Genomic DNA, 17,538 nt, shown 5'->3' on the forward strand with positions numbered 1-17,538 from the left:
GCTACATAAAGTCTTCAGAGACAAACTCTATTCAGAAGATTCAGAAAAATATTCCTGGAAGATGGTCTTGAAGAATGAGCAAGATTTTCATAGAATAGAGATTTAAGGGCAAGTTATTTTAAACTGGAAGAAACCTCATAAAACAAAAAGAAAAGGGAAGTATTGAATACAATGACATAACTGAGCACAGTCTTCCTGAATGAAATTCTACAAGAAAGAGAGTTGAGGAAACCAAGCCTGAAGAGGAGAACATATCATAAGGACCCTTGAACAGGATGGTAAAAAAAGTTCATGTATTTTGGAAGACAATAAAGCAAGTCATGGTACGTCCATTCAGTGAAATACTGCTCAGCACTAAAAAGAAAGAAACTACTGATATATATGACAATTTAGACAAATCTCAAAGACATTAGGCCATGTGAAAGAAGCCAGTCTCAAATGATTGCCTACTGTAGGATTCCTTTATATGACATTATAGAGAAAAGAAAACTTTAAACAGATTTTGAACAGAAAACAGATCAGTGGTTCTTAGGGGTCAGAAATGGGAGAAGATTATGACTATGAAGAGATAACGTAAAGGATGTTTGGGGGGTGATGGAACTGTTCTGAGTCCTGATTATGATGGTGTTTACATAAATCTATACATATGTTAAAATTTGTAGAACTTTACACTAAAAGAAAAAAATGTCTATTGTATGATCTTTTTAAAAATAAAATTCCTAAATATTGTCAATTAGGATGGTGATTTTCATAAAGGAAAGAAAAATGGATGTGAATACAGTATTTAAAAATAATTTACTAGGGCCGGCCCTGTGGCTTGGTGGTTAAGTGTGTGCGCTGCGATGCTGGCGGCCCGGGTTCGGATCCCAGATGCGCATCGAGGCACCACTTCTCTGTCCATCCTGAGGCCGAGTCCCACATACAGCAACTAGAAGGGTGTGCAGCTATGGCATACAACTATCTACTGGGGCTTTGGGGGCAAAAAATAAAATAAATAAAATCTTTAAAAAAAAATAAATAATTTACTCAATTAAACTAATAGTTTAGGATAAAGGAAGAGGGAAAGAGAAATAAATCAGGATTATTCAGAGATTTAAACCTAGGCAGGAGGATGAGTATTTCTTGTGATGTTAATGTGATGAAATCCTCAGAGAGAGGATTTCATTGGGTACAAGGAAAAGGATAATTTTGGAATATGGATCTGGGATGTAAAAGAGAATTTTAAAAGAGAAGTCAAGTTAAAGTCATAGATTTTAGAGTTCACCTGCTTAGAAGCACTAATTGCAACTATAGTCATGGAAAAGGGCACTCTGTAGGGACCATAAGTGAACATGATGAAGAAATGTTGGAGGTGTCAATTTTACGGGAGAGAAGAAGAGGTGCTAAAGAATCCTTCTCTGAAAGCACTAGCCTAGCAAGTGCTCTTCTCAAATATCTTACCGTGTTCATTTGGCATTAAGTATTAGTTTAATATTTTTTAAAACCAGTATGTGCTCACTTTAACAAATTGTATACGAATTTGAGTATTTAATCAATATGTGTACACAGCACACTACAGTGCTAGATGCTATAATGTTACTATTTATCGCTTGGAGACAGGCTTAGAATTTTATTAAACTCTAGATATCCAAATGGAACAAATTATCCAGGTTTGCAAGCTACTAGCTTATTCTTGCACTGAACAGAGGTGATAAATTGAAGCATTGGGTATAGGAGTGAAGATGCAACGTGTAACGGCTCATCAATTGGATTTTAGGCAGATGGAATGGTGGACTCCTTTACTATAGTGCAATATTTTTTCTCAGAAAATGTGCCCTAAACTTCACTAACATTTCATTACTTTTGTTATAAATAATCTCTAAAAGCTCCTTTATTCTCATAATATGAATCTTTACCAGAAACCTGAATCTTATTTTCTTATTTCTCCTTGCTGCTGTGCATTATAATGAGTCACGCTGGCTACAAAGTCAGGTTGAATTACCCAGTCAGACCCATGCAATTTCCAAGAATGTATACATGTCGTAAGCAACCTAAACATCTTTAAAAGATGTTTTTCGTGTCGATGCCTTTTCTTGCAGGAATCCTAAGAAAAAACTGACGAAAGCCCTTCTACTGAGTTGTGCATGAAGCCTCAGAAATTGTATGTTGGAGACAACTTTAAGACAGAGTAAGTTAAAGGAAAAAATTTTAGAGATACACCATCGTGGTCCTGCTTACAATAAACTTCATAAAATAGGTCCTTGGTTAACCATAAGTGCTCCAAAATTGAAGGAAAATAAACTGATAGTTTTTCTTAAAGTAATGTATACTAAAGTAACACACATGTAGGATGACAGAAATGGCATGTATAGATTCCCATAACAATTGTCTTTGCCCTTTTTAAAAGGACTATTGGATACCATAGATTGGTTTACTCAACCTGCATTTCACCTTCCTTCTAACTGAGAAGTTTAGAAATCAAAACAAATGAAAAAAAGAACGTATTTTCCAGATTCCTTTGAAGCAAGGATTCTGGAGGCAAATTAGATCTGCCAATCATATGCATGGGCATGAGATTTGGAAGGCGAATTGAGGCAGAAACTATCCTCCTGTCACATTTTGTCTGCTTCTGTTTGGAAACTCATGGGGGAAACGAAGATGTCTCTACAGCATCCTTTCTCAGCCCTGCATTGTCCAATATACGGTCTCTAGCCTCAGGTGACCACTGAGCACTTGAAATGTGGCCAGTCCAAATGAAGATGTTCTGGAAGTGTAAAATACACAGTGGATTTTGAAGTCTTTGTATCAAAAAAAGAAGAAAAAGAAGAAGAAAGTATTCTGTAAATTTTTCTATGGATTATATTTTGAAGTGATTCAATTTTGGTTAAATAAAGCATATTAAAATTAATTTTGCTGTTTCATTTTACTTCTGTAAATGAGCTTACTAGAAAATTTGAAATTACAGATATGCATTTCATTGTATTTCCATCAGACAGCTCTGCTCCAACTTCCTGTGTGTAGAAAGAATGTTCTGGGGTGAAGTAGTTATGTGGCTTCTCTATCTAGCTATTCAGTCCCCGGTTGGTAGCTATGGGTATTGGCTCTCTAGCTCCTGGGTTGTTCAGAGGCTCTTCACTCTGGCTCAGCTCCAGGAACAACCTCACAAGTGGCTCCTGATGGGTTTGTCCTCATGGGTTCTAGGGGTCATCCCTACGGGTCCTGCTTAGAATCCTTTCCTTCAAACCTTTTTCCTATTTTGTAAACACCCACTTCTCCGTATTATATTTCTTATTCCTTCTTGTTTAAAATTCTTAATGTGTTTTCTGTTCCTTGAACTAAACCTTGACTGATAAAAAAAGGAATATCTAAAATTATAGGAATAATTTCTAGAATGGAACTCCTTTAGTTTAAATTTATTTTTTAAGTTTCTGAGGAAAAAAAAAGTCTATTCTAATGACAAACCTTCTGAAGTTATGGGAATATCCCCAGTATGTGATATTGGGGAAGGTGTGTTCATCCCTCTTGCCTGAATATAGCATGTATAATATCTGTATTTGCATATTCCAAACAAGGTATGAGTCATGAAACCTACAAATGATTAAAAAAAGAAACTTCCACAAGTAACACTGTTTCTTAAAATGAAGTTTAAAGAGAAGACTGCAATAAAGGAAGAAGAAATGAGACGGCCTCAATCTGGGACCATGAACCATTCCCTGGTCAAATCTGATTTCCATGATAAGGGCCTACGAAATTACTTACCATTTTTCTCATTTTCAGCATATCTTGAGGGCATCAAAATGGTGACCTCCCTTCCTGTGTTCCTGTCTCTGTTGTAAAAGCGACTTATTAATCTGCCTAGTTATCGCTGGGATCATTCTATTTTATGTAGAGGTTGCTGTCTATTTCCCATACAGTCTCCTTCATGTAGTAGCTCTGAGCATTCAGAGACGGTATCACAGCCTCAGAAAATTGCTGCCTTCCCTGGCATATCTCTCCATGTTGCTTTTGCAGTCCGAGGAAATGAATGCATTACCCCAGCCATGCAAGGTTTTAGATGTAAATTAATAAACACCAGCCTCCACCAGTCACAGTGGGGAAGTGCATGAACTGTTTAAAGACAAAGACAGTACAATAATCATTTGGCCACACACACAGACACATACACGCATGCACATACACACACACAGGGTGTATTCTTTTAAGAGAAGTTCATTTTTCACCTATCCTATCATATCATGTATTTGACCGTTCACTAAGATATTTTAAACAGTATTTGGGAGAAAAGAGCTGGGAACTGCTGAACAAGATTTTTAGTTTTTTGGTGCTGCTTTTCAATCTCGCCTTTTAGATTTAATTAACCTAGTCTTTAGCTAGTTCCCTTTCTTGGCATGGCTTCAAGTGTCGTAATATCAGGATAACAGCTAATAGATTACGGAAGTCCAGACAAAAAGTAGGAAGTTGTGAAGCAGTTGAAGGGGAAGGAGTACAAGCCGCTCTGTGACTTGCAGGCCTGGGCTCAGCCTAGGCTGAGAAGCTCTCATTATCTGCTAGATCTAGAGATGTACGGATTTTTGCATTTGGTATTTTACAGAAATATAATTACAGACCTGAAATCAAGGCATAGGTTTGCTTATCATGTGGAAGGAAGAGAAAAAGAGAAAAAAAAGGCATAGGAAGAGAGAACAGGAGAAAAGATGAAATGTAGAAAAATGATGGGCCGATAGGAAAGGAAAGAAGACTTAATAGAGGAAATAATGAGGAAAGCAGGGAAGGGAGAAGAGGAAAGAACAGAATGGAGAATGGAGACAGATTGTGGGAGAAAATTTCTGGAAAGTTAATTTTTGTTAAACTAATAATTCAAGTGCTGTGCTTTTTCCTCTGTGACTACCATGCGGACCAGTAGTCTGTCACGCCTACATGAGGCCTAGAATATTTACAAGGAAATATGACACAAGGGATTCCATTTCCACTCCATCTGCCCCACACACTTTGCCCTGGACTAATGGAGCGAAGGGAAGGAGATTAGAGCAACTCAGGAGTAAGAAGTAGTACTCTGATGCCCATTACCTAAAACTAAAGCTGGGAAGAAGAGGGAACACATGGAAATCTTTTAAATTTCCAGATTTAAGAGTAGAGTAATGCTGCGACAAACATAAGAATGCATAAGTCTCTTTGAATTGTTGATTTTGTGTTCTTTGGCTAAATACTCAGTAGTAGGATAACTGGATCATATGGTATTTCTATTTTTAACTTTTTGAGGAATCTCCATACCGTTTTCCATAGTGGCTGCACCAGTTTGCATTCCCACCAGCAGTGTATGAGGGTTCCCTTTTCTCTACATCCTCTCTACATAACACTTGTTATCTTTTGCCTTGTTAATTACAGCCATTCTGACAGGAGTAAGGCAAAATCTCATTGTAGTTTTTATTTGCATTTCCCTAATAATTAGTGATGTTGAACATCTTTTCATGTGCCTGTTGTCCATCTGTATATATTCTTTGGTAAAATGTCTGTTCACATTCTCTGCCCATTTTTTGATCAGGTTGTTTGTTTTTTTGTTGTTGAGTTGTATGAGTTCTTTATACATTTTGGAAATTAACCCTTTGTTGGACATATAATTTGCAAATAGTTTCTCCCACTTGATGGGTTGTCTTTTCGTTTTGTTCATGGTTTCCTTTGCCTTGCAGAAGCTTTTTAGTCTGACATAGTCCCATTTATTTATTTTTTCTTTTGTTTTCCTTGCCTGAGTAGACACGGTATTCAAAAAGAGATTGCTGAGACCCATGTCAAAGAGTATACTGCCTATATTTTCTTCTAGGAGTTAGAAACAACCCAAGTGCCCATCAATGGATGAATGGATAAAAAGGATATGGTATATATATACAATGGAATACTACTCAGTCATAAAAAAGACAAAACTGTGCCATTTGCGACAACATGGATGGACCTTGAGGGTATTATGCTAAGCAAAATAAGCCAGACAGAGAAAGACAAATCCTGTATGATTTCATTCATGTGTGAAAGATAAACAAACACATGAATAAGGAGAACAGATTAGTGGTTACCAGAGGGGAAGAGGTTGAGGGGAGGCCGAAAGGGGTAAAGGGGCACACGCGTATGGTGGTGGATAAAAACTAGACTATTGGTGGTGAAAAGACGTAATCTATACAGAAACTGATATGTAATAATGTAGATCTGAAATTTACACAGTGTTATAAGCCAATATGACCTCATAAAATAATTTTTTAAAAAAAGAGTATAGTAGATTCCCATCTATGTCCTAGAGGAAAGTTTGGGGAAAGATGTCGCTCTACTATTATGCCTCATACAACTTGGCACGGAGAGTGACTAAATATAAAGCAAAAAAAAAACCATAAAGCAATTTTGTGCAGGTAGACTCCAAGGTCCAAAATCCTCACTTCCCCACATGTGTTTACCACCACAAACTTGTGGCACAGAAGACATTTGTGAGTTATGAGATCCCCCATTTGTGAGTTAATGGAATTAAAGGAGCAGACAAACCATGTACTTAGCAGATTGATTTCTGCAATGTGAAGGGATTTGCATCCAAGGGGACTTTTGAATGATTCACAAAAGATGAAGGATGCTGAAGCTGCATCATAGTTCTTCACCAAATTCAAGAAGAAGGAAGGAAGAATGCAATATATTTTCTTGAACATTTATTATGGACCTTCACATTGAATTCTCACAACAGTCCTATAATTTAAAGTATTATCACTCCAATTTTCTGTTGAGCACATATAAGTTTGCCCAAGACAACTCAGTTGGTGTTTATTAATGCTGGAATTTAAGCACAAGTTTACCTGATTATATATTAAATGCATAAGACTCCACACTGTCTCAGGCTCCATAATTATTTGCTACATGTTCATTCAAAACTATTTATTGAGTTTCTATCATGTGTCAATATTGTACTAGATACTTGCTGAGACAAACATTATTTTTAAATCGTGGAGCCTGTGATCTAATGGGGAAGATAGATATTAAATAAATATCAGTAGTTCTGAGTGTTATGAAAATGTGTAAGAAATGAAACCTAAATTAGTTAGAGAGAATTAGAAAGGAGGTTACATTTAAGCTGAAATTTGAAAGGCAAGGAATTAGGTAGACTAAGGAATAAAGTTGCCAGATAAAATACAAACCACCCTAATATTGCATGGGACATACTTACACTAAAAGATTATTTGCTGCTTATCTGATGTTCAGATTTAACTGGACATCCTATATATTTTTCCTAAATCTGACAACCTCATTAAAGAGGAACAGACAGTGTGTTCCAAGAACAGAGAAGAGTGTGTGTGAAAATCCCGAGTGCAACACAAATGGTAATTTCGAGAAAGTAAGAGAAGGCCAGTGCAGCTGGAGTCCAGAACCTGAAAGGAAGGGTAGGTTGTGATGGAGATCTGCGGAATGACTTTATGCCTTGCCTTTTAAGACACTTTAAGATTTTGGACTTTATCCCAAGAGCAAAGGGAAGTAATTGTATGGTTTTAAACAGAAGAATAAAAGGATCAAACTCTAACTTTTAAAATATCACAATGGCTGAAATGTGGGTAATAATGGATTTGTAGAGAGCAAAAGGCTAATTGAGTTTGATCTGGTGGGAGAAAATGTGGTTTGAATTAGGTTGCAAGCAGTCAGAGTATAGAGAATTAAATGGATTTTAGAAATATTTTGGAAGTGGAATGGGCAGGACTAGATATGTGTGTGCAGGATGTCCATTCCAATACGCCCCTGGATTCATGGCTTGAGCAACAGCATGAAAGATGGCACTCTTTACCAAGATAGGCGACATGGAAGATAAATGATTGTGCTTTAGACCACTTTAGACCATGCTGAGAATAGTGGATAGATTCCACCATCATCTCAGCGATGGCTTATGATGTGTGACAAAACTCTTTCCCTCAGGCCCCACTGGAAATCTCACCTCTCTGGGCATCTATTATTATCTGGATTCTCAATGCCATACCGCTGCCTCCAGCTCTGACAAAATCCCCCACTCCCTCTCCTGTTCTCAATACTCCTCTTCTCTAGAAACTTCTCTCTCTGGTTATCAAACTCCACTCCATTCTCAATCTTTTCTCAGAAATGTCCTTTAACTTCTTGCCTTGAGTGACACTTAACCATTCCTTGAGGCAATCTCAAGTAGAATTTTTTTTCCTTAAATTCTGCATGGCTATCTTTCAGCCATTACTCTTCTTCTCTTTAGTAAACTGCACTGGCCCTTTGAAAGGAACTTTTTTCAGATATAGCATCATCTCTCCTCATTGCTACCTTCTATTGATCTCCTCCTCGTCACTCCTTATTCATCTCCTGTCAATATTTTCAGTGACTTTAAAATCCTTATGGATAAACTTTCCCAAAGCCTTGGACTCTTGATTCAATGATTGTCTTATTTACAGAGAACTATTTCTCTACTTCGTCTATCCACTCCTAAGATATTGTCCAGTTAATATTTTCTTCATTGGAAAATCTGCTTTAAATTTTTTTTGCAAAAAATACACATTTCTCATACAAATATGCCTAATTGATTTTTTGACAAAGGAGCAAGTGTACAGCTATAAGCAAAAACAGAAAAACCTCAACCTAAGTCTCTCACTCCTTATTAAAAAAACACCCAAAATTCTTCACAGACTTAAATGTAAAACTATAAAAGTTTTGGAGAAAATCTTTGGATGTCAGACTAGGCAAAGAGTTCTTACTATTGACATGAAAAGAAAAACCCATAAAAGGAAAATCTGATAAATTGAACTTCATCAAAATTAAAAACTTCTGCTTTGCAAGAGATGCTGTTAAAAGGATGAAAAGATGAGCTACAGAATGGTGGAAGATATTCGCAAACCACATATCTGACAAAGGACTAGTATCTAGAACATATAAAGAACTCTCAAACTCAACAATAAAAACAACAAACAGTCCAATTAGAGCGTGGCCAAAAGACATGAAGAGACATTTCACTCAAGAAGATATATAAATGGCAAAGAAGCCCATGAAAAGATGTCCAATACCATTAGCCATGGGGGAAATGCAAATTAAAGCTGCAATGAGATAACACTATATACCTATCATAGTAGATAAAATAAAAAATAGCAACACCAAATGCTGGTGAGGATGTGGAGAAGTTCTAACTATCACTCATAAAAATAAAAATAAAATAAAATGATACAGCTATTCTAGAAAACAACTTGGCAGTTTCTCAAAAAAAAAAAATAAACATACAACTATCATATGATCCAGAAATTGCACTCCTGGGCATTTATACCAGAGAAATGAAGACTTTTATTCACACAATAATCTGTATGTGAATGTAAAACCATAGACACACACATTTCAGATACCTCATCTTGTTCTTCTACTTCACAGCACTCAAATACCCCAAGATCATGATGACTAATTATTGAAATATCATATCAATAAACCCCACTACTTTCTCATTTGTATTACCACCTTTACCAGTCTAAATTCCACAGAGCATTCTTATAATTTCTTCTTGAGACATAATGATTTCTACTTCCTTGTTCTTCTCTCATCCATCACACTTGCCTTTACAAAGAGAAGGAAAAAATCTAGAATTAGTATACCAGCATTTTCTCCAGAAACCCTAAACATTACTGGAAAAACCCACACCGGTTAATTTTACTTTATATTTATGATAATAAGCCTCAAGAGCACACCACCACATGGAAATCCCATTATAGATATAGATACCCCAGAAATATCTATTTTATCCTTTTTTGTCTCTCCTAAAATCTCTCACAACCCTCTAAAACTCTCACAATCAACTGATAACATTACCTCATGTTTAATGAGATAATAAAACTACCCAGTTTGAACTCCTTCATCTTCCCATCATTGTAGCAAAACCTACTTGCATCCCCTACCATTTTCCCTTTCTCCTTGGTCCTGTGAAAGACCAAACTTGACCTCTGCAGTCTGTCTACTCTCTGCTCCCCTACATCATCAATCTCTTTGACACTGGATTATTTCCATCAGCAAAGAAACAATCTCTACTGTCTTCCATTTTTAAATAAAAACCTTCATTTGCTTTCACATTCTCTTCCTTATATCAACCTGTTTCCCTTGCAAAATTTCTTGCAAGAGTTCTGTTTAGTCAATCCTACTTTCTCATCTAAGTCCAGGCCAGTCTGGCCTCTGTAACTATTATATAGAAATGTTCTTGTTAAAATCACTTCCAGCTTCTATCTTGCTAGTCATTATGTATAGAATGTGTCCTTATCTTGCTCACCCTCTCAGCAGCATTCAGTTGTTTTCTAATTCCTTCTTTTGAAACATTATCCCTTTTTTTTTTAGCTTTCATGAAACCTCAATTTCAGAGTATTCCACCTCATTTTTTGTTCACTTATTTCTGTTTTCTGCTTCTCTACCTAATCTCTAAATGTTGGTATCTTCAAGACTCTGCCTTGATCCTTTCTTCTCTAACGCTAATTTCTCCCTTGATGGTGCCTTTCATTGCCATAGCTTTACGTACCATGAATAGCAGCATCTCTGAATATTTACTGCACATTAAAAGTACCTGAGATTTTTAAAAATACCCATGACTAAGCCTTTCAACCCCATAACAACTGAATCAAAAGGTCTGGGGCAGGTTCTGGGAATCTATGTGTGCGTTGAGAGAGAGGATTTGCTTTTTAGTTTTGTTCTTTGTTGTTCTTGTTTGTATTTTTCCCTTTTCTTTCTAATGTGTGGTCAGGGTTCAGGATCAATGATCTATGCTACATGGCCAACTGTCAAATTTGTTTCCCCTGTTCACACTTCTCCTCTGAGCTTCCTTCACAACCTGTATCCAATCCATCTGCAATTGCATTTAATTCTTCCATGAACATATATTTCAAATATATTGATGGTACTTTCATCTCTACTACTCCCAAGGCTAGGATAGCACCAGCATTTCTCTTCTAAACTAGTACAGTACTCTCCTAATTGCTCTGTCCCTTCTGCTCTTGTCCTTCTCCTTCTGCTCAAAATACAGAGTGCTCTTCCTGAAATCTACACCAGATCATATCATTTTCTTTCTTAGAAACTTTCAATGCATCACCCCTATAGTGATGATAAAATCTAAACATCTTTCCGTGGGCTAACCCCTTCCCGTGTCTTTAAGCTCACCCCATGCCACTCTATGCCCAGCTATAATATTCCAGCTCCTTGAACGTGCCAAACTCTTTCCTGGTAATTTTTTTATATGTTCTAAATGCCAATAAGAGAGAAATTAGAGATTTAGGAGAGAGAGTATAAGTAAAACTCAATGATCTTGAAAAGTTAAAAAGTGATAGAAACAGAATACCTATGAAAGAATTGCATCTGGATAAAAGAAAGAACTTGTTCTGTTGTAACATAAAAGTATTTGAAAAAGGAAGGTGTAGCCATAGCTGGTTTGGCAATATGGTAATTACCAAAATAATGACATATGTTTATCTTTTCTGTGTCATAAGAGGCAAGATAGTTGGATAAGAGTAAGAGGAGAGTTGAGGGTCTTTGAAATGAGTATAATCTCCAATAATTATTTTAAATATTATTGTTAAATATGAGCAATAGGGCTAACTAGAAAAATATGTTGGTTGTGACTAACAGTTTTGCATGTCAGATTGAGTTTGATAATCACAGTTTATAATGAAACCTACCATCCATGTGGCATAATTTTCTCTAACTGTAGTCAGCTGCTCAGGTACAAGTACTGAGAATACAATAACTAGGGTCCATTAAGGCTTGGAGTTTTGTTGCATTAAAGGGTTATTAGAATAATGGCAGAGGAGTGAATGAAAAATGTCAGCATCTAAACCAGACTGAAAGGAGGGTGAAGACAAGAGTGGCCTAATAGATAGTGAGAAGAGATAGCTGCTCATTGGATTCCAAGAAGACGGAAGATTATCCTGGTAAAAAATATGTACTTGTAAAATATTATGGTCATAGAATAGAAATTTTAAAATAATTTCAAAAATGGGTGAGGCCGGCCCCGTGGAGCAAGCAGTTAAGTGAGCGCACTCCTCTGCGGTGGCCCGGAGTCTGCCCGTTAGGATCCCAGGCGTGCACCATGGCAAACCATGCTGTGGAGGCGTCCCATATAAAGTAGAGAAAGATGGGCATGGATGTTCGCCCAGGGCCAGTCTTCCTCAGCAAAAAGAGGAAGATTGGCAGATGTTAGCTCAGGGCCGATCTTTCTCACACACACAAAAAAGGGGGGAGCATTTTAGATGTTGATCATGTAAGAATGTGTCTGAAAGAATAGATTCCTGAGGTGAATTAGAAGCAATGTCATTGCATGAGTCATCCTAAATTGTCAAGAGATTGAAGACCTATGGCCTGACTGGATCTTCCATTTCGAATGAAAGGATTTGGATTACCCAACTACAAAAGATAAGGCCAAAAAAAGTGACAATTTTCAGAAAAAGGCCTGTGTAGAACACTTTTGCAGACTTTTTGGGCCAAAGGAATTTAGTTTTTCAGACTCCTATGTCAGAAATGCCCAAAACAAAATTTTCCCTCAAGATTACTTTATAGGAGTTTTCTACCGTATTTACTTTTGGCTATAGCCAGTCCCTCAACTTTTGTTGAAAATTCCAAAAATTCTACCTGACAGCCCTGAACTCTGTTAGTAAACATTCTTAAACTTTGTGTTGAGAAAAAGAAATAATGCCCACTAACCAACATTAACTTTATGTTACCCATAAAATGAAAGACAGATATCTTCAAGAGTCTGACAATGCCCTATAGTTTCCTGAGGCATCACTAAGCCCCATTGTCCCTCAGTATTCTACAGAGCATACCACTACAGGCCACTCAATCACTGGAGATGAGATGTCCCCATGTCAGGACCCAAGTGGTCTCTAGAACCATTCTTTGCAGGATGAGTATGCAGATCCTATGGCTTCTGCTTTGGGCTCCTCCCTCTGTTTATCAATGGTTGTGCGATCTATTGGTATCTTTTGCCTGGTACCATTTAGTCATGAAATAGATCTGCAGCTTTTTCTAAATAGACCTGGCCCCCTCTGAGGTAGGTAGACTTTGTCTATACCCAGAAAGTCTGAACTCTCATATTTGGTGCCCTCACTATTCTAGTAAAGTGGAGATTCAAAACAGAAATCCGGGGCTGCCCCGTGGCTTAGTGGTTAAGTGCGTGCGCTCTGCTACTGGCGGCCCAAGTTCGGATCCCAGGCACGCACTGAGGCACCACTTCTCCGGCCATGCTGAGGCCGCGTCCCACATATAGGAACTAGAAGGATGTGCAACTATGACATACAACTATCTACTGGGGCTTTGGGGAAACAAAAAGGAGGAGGATTGGCAATAGATGTTAGCTCAGAGCCGGCGTTCCTCAGCACAAAGAGGAGGATTAGCGTGGATGTTAGCTCAGGACTGATCTTCCTCACAAAAAAAAAAAAAAACAGAAATCTGCACAAGGTATTTCTCTTCTGAAATATCTATTTTATTCTCTGTTAAAGTGTAGGTCCACACTCTCTACGCCAGGTGAAATAATTGCTTGGCACAGCATCTAAATATATGGTTGACAAACTTACCTGCGCATTGGAACCCCATGGGAGTATTTTTTTAAATGTTGATGCTTGGGCTCCACAATCAGTATTTTAACATAATTGATCTGTTGTGGGACCTGGTCACAGGGAGTTTTAAAAACACACGGGAGGGCCTGCCCCATGGCTTAGCGGTTAAGTGCACACGCTCCACTACTGGCGGCTCAGGTTCGGATCCCAGGCGCGCACCAACACATCACCTCTCCCGCCATGCTGAGGCCACGTCCCACATACACCAACTAGAAGGATGTGCAACTATGACATACAGCTATCTCCTGGGGCTTTGGGGAGAAAAAAAAGGAGGAGGATTGGCAATAGATATTAGCTCAGAGCCGGTCTTCCTCAGCAAAAAGAGGAGGATTGGCCTGGATGTTAGCTCAGGGCTGATCTTCCTCACCAAAAAATAAATAAATAAATAAAACTGTTTAAAAAATAAATAAATAAAAATAAAAATACAGGGAAGTCTAGTGGCCAGCCCTGTGGCCTAGTGAGTAAGTTCGGTGAGCTCCACTTTGGCAGCCCGGGTTTGGTTCCCAGGCACAGACCTACACCACTCACCAGCGGCCATGCTGTGGTGGTGATCCACATACCAAATAGAGGAAGACTGGCGCAGATGTTAGCTCAGGGCAAATCTTCCTCAGCAAAAAGAGGAAGATTGGCAATAGATGTTAACTCAGGGCCAATCTTCCTCAACAGAAAAAAAAAAATACAGGGACGTCTAATGTATAGCCAATATTGAGGACCACTGATCAAAAGAATACATGCCTGAAAGAGGATGGTTGTCTTCAATTCTCGTGAGAAATAGTTTGAGACATTCACACTCAAAGTCCCACCTCTGAAGCTTACAGTCTTGAAGGGTAAATACACAAAAAGCTTATGAAAACTAACTCAAATCTAGCTCAACTGATAGTGGGTCAATAGTGTTCATTCCGTACTGAAAATAGAGAACATTTAGGCTGAGTCCAGAAGTTAATGGAAATGTAACTTGCATGTCTCAAAACCAAACTGTTGCTAGTGAAGGAGCAATTCTAATACGAGGAACTTTTGTTGAGGGGGATGGAAAGAGCTGCAATAGAATGCATTGAAGTCCAGTTAAATGCTAGTCGTCTGTGCAAATAAACAGGACATTTTATCCAAACATTTTAATTACTCTGGGGTTTTTTCTGAAGTTTTGTCAGCAAAATGAATGTTACAAATGAAATGGAGCAAACTCCTTTGTAGCTGCTCTGAAAATAAAAGGCACCATTAAAGATTCTGACGGCAGGAAATGCAATCTGTAGTTCTCTTTGTTAGCTGCAAGAGAGATGATTTTTATGGGCTAGCTAAAAAAATGGAGACAATGGACCCAGATATTGCCCATTTCAACTTTGATGACATCTGGAGTAAATGACGCTTTATGCCCTGCCACATTTCTCTCTTTATAACCAGGTGATGTGACTCATGAAGTCTTGAATTTCAATAATTCCTCCATTAACAATTTCTGATTATTTTCCCATATAACAAAACTGTAATCTGTTGTAAATATTTTGAGATATAACACAGTTAAAGGCTATATTCAAAAGTTACAGCAAAGATTGGAGAAGAATTCAGATGTCAATATTTTCAATACTTTCTATAACGGAGAGATATGGTATCAACAATGAGGTTTGAACATTTATTACCTTTATGCGTATGTAGTGGTATCTCATTGTATTTTTACGTTACAATTTCCTGATGACCGATGGTATTAGAATACAATATATTTATTCAGATTTGCTTATCCTCTTGTGTGAGGACCTATTCAAGATTTTGTCCATTTTCTATACGGTTTCCTGTTTATTTGCTTGGGGTTTTTTTGTAGGAGTTCTTTACATAGTCAACATATAAGACCTTTGTCTAATGTATAAATTCTTAACATCTTTTCTAACTCTGTGATTTACCTTTTCTCTCTCTTGATGTCTTTTGGTGAACACAAGTTCGTACTTTCATGTAGTACAATTTATCAATTTTTAACTTTATGGTTAAAATTTTTCCCTATTTAAAAAAAACATTTCTTTCTACAAGGTCATTAATATATTCTTATATGTTTTGTGCTAGAAGTATTATCATCTTAATTTTCACATTTATATCAACAAACCATTTGGAATTATTTTGTTTATGGTGTGAAAAAAGGGTCACTTTTTTCTCTATGGATATCCAATTGATTAAAACAATTTATTGAAAAGACCATCAATTTTCGATTGACTGAAGAGTCACCTTTATTTAAGTCAAGTGACATATGGATCCCCTATCCTATCCATTGGTCTATTTCCTTATTCTTGCACTGTTAACTTTCATTATAGCTGTACATCTTAATATATGGTTGTCTAAGTCTTTCAACTTTGTTATTATTCTTCAAGATTGCCTTGGTCATGCCTGGTGCTTTTAATTAAAATAAAATTTGTAGAATAGGTTGTAAATTTTCAAAACATGCAGCTGAAATTTTTAATGGTAATGCATTGAATCTCTAGATTAATGTGGAGAGAATTGACATCAATAAAACGTTGAGTCTTCCTATTCATAAACGTTGTATATCACACCATTACTTAGGCCTTCCATAATATCTCTTGATAATTTGCATTTGTTTTTTGTTTCCCACGTAAAGATTTTTCTCATGTAGGTAATGATATTTTTAGTAAGATTTGAAGTGATATCTTTTTTTATAATTTTATTTTGTAAGGGTTGATTGCTGTTATACATAAATGTAATTGATTTTTTACATTGATTTTGTATCTAGCTATCTTAATAAATTAACTTACAAATCTTACTAGCCTATTAATAGATTCTCTTGAGTTTTCTATACATAGAATCACACTTTACAAATAGTGATAATATTAGGTCTTTCCTAATAATCTTTTAACCCTTTTTCTCTTACCTTATCAATTAGGAAAGGACTCCCAATAAAATATTTAATAAAGGTGGTGACAGGTATTGTTTTCTCCTTTATTTCAAAGGGAAAAATAAGAATACTGCTGTAGATTTTTTGTATGTAAATTTTATAACAAATAGTTCTCCTTATTTTAAGGAGTTTGATATAATTGACATAAAATGAAGTCCACATCTTTGTTAACATCATGTTTTGACATATGTATAAATCCATGAAATCATCAACAAATCAAGATAATGAACACATCCATCATCTCCAAAAGCTTCCTCTGGCCTCTTTGAAGTCCTTCCCTCCTGCCCTTCCCTCCCACTCCTTTCCCATTCACAGGCAATTACCAACCTAGTTTTATTCATTAAAAATTAATATGCACTTTTTTGAATTTTATATAAATGTCACCAGATAATAGATATTCCTTTATGTCTGCCTTTTTTTACTCAGCATAATTATTTTAAGACTCATCCACATTATAGCATTTATCAATAGTTCATTCTTTTTTCTTAGTATTGCATTATATAAGTATGTCACAGTTGTTCATCCATTCACCTATTGATGGACATTTGGACTGTTTCCAGTTTGGGGCTATTATAACTAAAACTACTATGAACATTTATATACAAGCCTTTATATGGATACATACGTTAGTACATATAGTATATTACAATTCTTATTATTAGTTTATAGATTTATATAAAATATAACTGTTCTCTTAAGTACATACCTAGGAATGGAAGGGCTGAGCCATATAGTATATGTATCTCTAACTTCTTTTTAAAGTACCAAACTGTTTTTGAAGGTGGCTATACCAATTAGCTTGCTAGTTATGCTTTCTTTTTTTATTCTTTTAGTGGTTTTCTAAGATACCATGACTTATTACAATGTCATATAAATTAATAAATTTATCCCCTTCTCAAATAAGGCCTTAGAACACTTCAACTGTTCTCACTGAATGCATTCTATCTCTTTTCCCTGAGTACTTTTAATGTATTTCTTTACAGATTTTTACTGTGATGTATTCATTCTACTTGTGGTTTTTAGCACGTCTTGTTTCCATAGCTTAGTGTTTCCTCGGTTTTGGAAACATTTAGGCAT

This window comes from Ceratotherium simum, chromosome 28 (genome assembly GCF_057802395.1).
Source record: "Ceratotherium simum simum isolate JZ-2026a chromosome 28, ASM5780239v1, whole genome shotgun sequence".
NCBI lineage: Eukaryota > Metazoa > Chordata > Mammalia > Perissodactyla > Rhinocerotidae > Ceratotherium > Ceratotherium simum.